The 6,130-nt window shown below is 34.8% G+C and overlaps 1 long non-coding RNA gene across 2 annotated transcripts; it reads right to left on the bottom strand.

Moving 5' to 3' along the window:
* Positions 1-640: 640 nt before the first annotated feature.
* On the bottom strand, positions 641-5,880 carry LOC109103688. Of its 2 annotated transcripts, XR_006157078.1 has the most exons (4): positions 5,820-5,861; positions 3,780-3,839; positions 3,639-3,682; positions 676-756 (listed from the first exon to the last, which is right to left on the bottom strand). It is a non-coding gene; the product is annotated as an uncharacterized LOC109103688 (long non-coding RNA). The 2 variants fall into 2 exon arrangements; XR_006157079.1 differs by lacking the exon at positions 3,639-3,682 and having other exon boundaries at positions 641-756; positions 5,820-5,880.
* Between the last annotated feature and the right edge of the window lie 250 nt (positions 5,881-6,130).

Below are 6,130 nucleotides of genomic sequence, written 5' to 3'. Positions count from 1 at the left end.
CGACAATGCAACTTAAAAACTGTGACAGTATAAATTCACTTCCAAAAATGAAGCAGTATATTCAGATGACATAACACCTGCTATAGAAAAATAAGAATTTTATTGACATTGACAAAAAGAACAGAGTGCAAATAAACTGCACAGTTTAAAACATAAATCAAACCAGCAACTTTACTGAAATTGCTATTATGAATACTAAAGGATGAAGCTAAAACCTGAAAAGTAATTCTTGAAGAGAAGTTTTTTTTTCTTCTTTTAATTAATGAAATAAAGTCTGTGTAAAAAAACAAAACAAAAAAAAAAAAAAACAATTTTAGAGTTGTCTAATAGAGAGGGTGAAAGAAGAAAACATCCAAACCCTGCCCCTGATTTCTTCAAGATTTTATGGATTTTTATATAATGGTGTGTTTTTTCGTAAAGTAAAGGCAGTGGCAAAATTAACATTTTTTTTTCTTGCAAATGCAAATTGTATCAAAATTGGTGTTTTTGGAGTGTGTGTGTGTAGTTTAATTTGTAGAACAAAACATCAAAGTAGTGTCATGTTATTTTTTGCCACTGTCTTTACTTTACGAAAAAACAACATTATATAAATCCATAAAAAATCTTGAAGGAAGCAGGGGCAGGGTTTGGATGTTCTTCCTTCACCCTCTCTATTAGACAACTCTAAATTCTAACAGGGAATTGACGCCAACTTGGAATTGATGGCCTGTCCCAGGTGTCCAGCAGTTGCCTTTTCATGGCGTTTCATGACAGCATCTGCAAAACAAAACAAGACAAGAAGATAAAAAACATTTGGATTAGTCAGTTGTTACTTGACATGATTCTGGTCAAGTGTTTGTACCCTTAACCCTTAAGGTCACTGCACACTATAGTCAGATATTTTCACACCATTAAAAAATAAATACGACCTCACGCTGTGTCAATCACATTTACACATTGCCTCCGAAACTTGTGTCTGTCATAAAAAAATATTGGATCTTAACCACTGAAAGAAGACTAGGACATAAGCCGCGTTTCCACCGCTGGAACTTTACCCAGGAACTAGAGACTTTGGGCTGGTACTGGGTGTGTTTCCACAGCAGGAACCAGGATCTAAATAAAGTTCCGGGTAGAAAAATGCCCCTCAGAAAGTCCCTGCTCACGAGGTAGTACTTTTTCAAAGGTCCGGAACTTTTGGGGGCGGGTCTTGAGCGCTAAACATGCTGATTGGTTGAGTTCATGCAGCATTGTGATTTCAACCACCATTTATTCGATAATTTTCAAAATATTACTGTTATTGTATCATGAAATGTAGTTTTAAAAGTATTTCAGGCGAGAATGTAGTTGTTTAAATCTCAAATCTATGGTTTATTTGTAAAGACAGCGCCTATTTAAAAATGTGTTTCGCCGATCTCGTAGACGGTGAGCTCCACTCGATCAGCGAGAGCTCAGTCCTCATGTATCCGCCGGTTGTTTTATGATCTAGTCTGGTCCTTCTGATATGTGCCGCTGGCTCTGATGTCTCTTTAGTGGTTAAACTTAAAATATAATTAGTTTTGTGTAAATCTAACAGGTAATCTTTGGTCTTCATTCAATTGATCTATATGTTAAAGGGTTAGTTCAGCCAAAAATGAAAATTATGTCATTAATGACTCACCCTCATGTCGTTCCAAACCCGTAAGACCTACGTTCATCTTCGGAGCACAGTTTAAGATATTTTAGATTTAGTCCGATAGCTTTCTGTCCCTCCATTGAAAATGTATGTACGGTATACTGTCCATGTCCAGAAAGGTAATAAAAACATCATCAAAGTAGTCCATGTGACATCAGAGGGTCAGTTAGAATTTATTGAAGCATTGAAAATACATTTTGGTCCAAAAATAACAAAAATTACGACTTTATTCAGCATTGTCTTCTCTTCCCCCTCTGTTGTGAGTGCGACTGACTGCTGTGACTGTTGACGTACGACGCTGCTGACCGTTTTTTCTTTGTTATTGGGCGCACCAGAGAACACGTCAGCAGCATAATACGTCAACAGTCACAGCAGTTCTGTCGAGTCCCGTCCCGGAAGAGAAGACAATGCTGAATAAAGTCATCATTTTTGTTATTTTTGGACCAAAATGTATTTCGATGCTTCAACAAATTCTAACTGACCCTCTGATGTCACATGGACTACTTTGATGATGTTTTTTATTACCTTTCTGGACATGGACAGTATACCGTACATACATTTTCAATGAAGGGTCAGAAAGCTCTCGGACTAAATCTAAAATATCTTAAACTGTGCTCCGAAGATGAACGGAGGTCTTACGGGTTTGGAACGACATGAGGGTGAGTCATTAATGACATAATTTTAATTTTTAGCTGAACTAACCCTTTAAAATGAATATAAAAAGGAAATTGATATAATATTTCGTTTCATTGTATTGTAGGCTGTATATATACACATTTCCCTGAATTAAGTACATTTCGGCGGCTATTATTATGTTTAAATGAAAACGAAAGGAGGCAGTGGTATTTGATATCATAGCCCATTTCGTCTTATTGTAAATATACAGTGAGGAAAATTGCAGTAGCCAAGGCGAGCTGACTGATGTTAAGTACGCTGTTGTTTGCAGAATTACCAGACTTGCATCGTTTTGTCCACGGGAGATCACACTCCCAAGTCGAACTCGCAAAGTCCGAACTACCGAGGATGCAAGTCCGAAATTTGCGTACTCTGTATTGAGAAACATGCGCAGGCTTACGTCACCAGACCATTTGCCTAATCTTCATGGTACTTTAGACCGCGGTGGAAACGCTGAAAGCAACAGGTCTGTGGGGGAAAATAGTTCCTGGGGAAAAAATTTCCTGGTACAATTGTTCCGGGTAATTTCGGTGGAAACGCGGCAATAGATATGACTTTATGAATATACAGCAAATGTGGGGGAAATTATGATTCACAATGGTGCCCTTCTGAATAGATGTATTATTATAGCAAACCAAGTTTAATGAATCTCACACCTAACATACAGCATTATGGTCATTTCACACTGCCACCAATTTTGTTTTGTTTGGTCAGTGCGTTCACCCTGTTGGAGGATGGCAATTGTGAAAAGTTCATTTGCAAAAACTGATAAATGTCATTTTTTTTTTTAAAAAATTGTGCATTATTATCCACGTATAGCACGATCTGAACCCTAAATATGTTTGGTCAAAAAATCCGGTATTGTTCACTTTCAAGGCATAATATAATTCAATATAATTCAAATATTAACAATGGTGGTTATAAATGTCATGTGAAGCTTTTACATTCACAATGCTCATTTTGATCTTGGTGGTGAAGTGTGCAGAAAATTCTGCTGTACTGAAATTTAGTTTTTGGTGAACAGTTTTCAAGAGTGCAAATAAGATTTTAAGTTTAAAGCACCTTTCAGGCTTGTGTGAGGTTTCCACAAGCAACAAAGTCTATTTGAACAAACACTTTACTACATTTAAAGTTTAGAAAATCTTACTTATAATTCCCACCTTCACCATCGATCTGGCAGATGACCATTACAGACTGTTTCACTTTGAAGTGAGGCACAGTCACAGTACTCGGTTTTGTCTTACCAGTATTCATTTTCATTTCAAAGCACTTTTTTATTATCATCTGTGTCTCATTTTGAATTATGTTGTACTTCTCTGGTTGTAGTGTTCTCAGTGCAGTGTTAAACAGGATGGCCTTGTAAGACATACAGGACTCAATAAATATTTTATATTTATTTGACATACATTTTTAATATCTGATAAACTTCTGAATGTTTGAGGTTTTTTCTTACTAGTCAGATGGTTCATAGTGCCTGGAGAAGTTCTTCAACAAGAGGTCCACTCCAACTCTGCTGCATGGTCATCAGCATGGTAGAATACAGGAAAATAAACAATGTGTCACAGAGCCAACAATACGTAGTATACAATGTCAGATTTATTAGAAATAAACTACAGCAGAGGTGAAATGCAGAAAAGAGAAAGAATAATGTACTGAACATACAAAAAATCTTAAGAAAACAGAATTTACGTTTTTAGGTTTTAAAGATGCTTGATGATATAGATGAAATATATTGTATACATACATATAAACGGGTATATATCGTTTAGATTTGCAATGTTTTTTAATGGAGTCTCTTATGCTCGTCAAGGTTGTATTTAGTTGATCAAAAATACAGAAAAAATAGTAATATTGTGAATATTATTGCAATTTCTAATATTGGTTTCCTTTCTTATTATACTTTTAAATATCATTTTTATTAATTTATTTCTGTGACGCAGTACTGTATTTTCAGCATCATTACTCAGAACATCATTCTAATATGCTGAGTTATTATCAGTGTTGATAATATTATCAAGTGTTGTGCTGCTTAATATGTTTTGGAACCTGTGTTCCATAAATAAAATAAAAAGTTAAAAACAACAGAATTTATTCAAAATAGAAATTTTGACTATTCTAACAGTATCACTTTTTATCCATTTAACACCTTAATCCTTGCTGAATAAAAGTATTCTAAAAGTTTCTTTAAAAAAAAGAAATGTACTGACCAAACAGTAGTGTATATTTAACACACATACAAACAAAAATATATTTTGAATAAATACTGTTATTTATACTTTTTATTTATCAAAGAATCCTTAAATAATATCACAGGTCCCAAAAAATATTAAGCAGCACAACTGTTTCAAACACTGATAATAAATCAGCATAATTTAATAATTTCTGAAGGGTCATAATGATGCTGAAAATTTAGCATGGCTTTACAGGAATCAATGATATTTTAAAGTATATTAAAATATAAAACTGTTATGTTAAATTGCAATTACAGTCTATTTCACAAAATTACAGTTTTTTCTTTATTTTATCATATTTTTAATTATCTGTTCACATCTTATTTTTTATTATCTGTGTTGTTGTCTCTGTGTTTTGGAAGCTTGTGACACTAAAACAAATTCCTTGTATGTGCAAACATACTTGACAATAAAGCTCTTTCTGACTTTGATTTGCGTGTGTGTAATAGCTATACATTAGGCCTACTACAGTACAAATGGAAATGCTTATTTTTCAATTAAAGATAACTTATAGAATTAATGGACTGCTTTGGGTGCCTGAAACTTCATTGATCGTTTTGTTGTTTAAGAATGATATTCAAGGTTAAGAGTACGCTGTAAGTTATTTAAATATAAATAGTTTCATCTAGGTATTTAACAACATTACCTACATTAAAGAAAGATGACTTTCCTTATTGATTACGTCTTCTCTCAGGTAAAATGCACGTTTTCTTGCATGGCTGGATGTTGGAATCATGTTGTTTGCATTCTCCCAAACTGATTAGCTGAAGTCGAAACGCGGACGTTAAAAAACCTTTTAACCTCGTTAAAATAACCGAGCTCAACTCGGTTAGCGCGAGTTGAGCTCGCTGTGAAGCGGGAGCGAGCAACCAGCCGGCAGAGGGTTCCGCTTAGTCTTAAAGGCTCCCTCGAACAGATATGCTCACAAATCAAACACTTGTCAAAAAAAGAAAAACTGATTCTCAGCTTAGAGTTTGGTATTCGTATGGTCTCATACGGCATATGCCTTAAATATAGGACAAACTGCGTTCAATACAGCTTTCATAATGCTTCTTTGATGCCTTAAATAACGTTACAGGATGATACCATATTATACAGAACGGTTGGCAACCCTAACAGTGCATACTTTTAGGTTAAATTAATTAGCTTTTTTTAATTCATCCATTAACAAATTGCCAACAAAACATTTACAAAGCTATAAAAATATGTGATTAAAATCCCAAACTTTCATAAATAAGAGCTCAAATCTATAGCTAGCTTACCTCTTATAGTTAGCCTCTGTTAGCTCACGGTTGTGATGCTAACGGACTTATTCCCATGACACTGAACCATTTCTGTAAAGTAAATATTCAACAGAAGCGTGTCAACAGTATGTAAGAAAGTGTCAGGAAAAGTTGTATGTATTAATTGTGTAATTTTAGGGACTAAACTTACCTGAAAGCAGTAAAAACAACAGTGAGAGACGGAGAGATTTGCTACTTGTCAGCTGTGTTGCCGCCCCGTTTCCATGGTAACTCCCTCCACTCCAGTTTAAATTCGCCTCGAATGTTCAACGCGCGCGCCCATCAAACAC

Source organism: Cyprinus carpio, chromosome A4 (assembly GCF_018340385.1).
Source record: "Cyprinus carpio isolate SPL01 chromosome A4, ASM1834038v1, whole genome shotgun sequence".
NCBI classification, from domain to species: Eukaryota; Metazoa; Chordata; class Actinopteri; order Cypriniformes; family Cyprinidae; genus Cyprinus; species Cyprinus carpio.
This window is presented reverse-complemented; position numbering and strand designations above follow the sequence as displayed.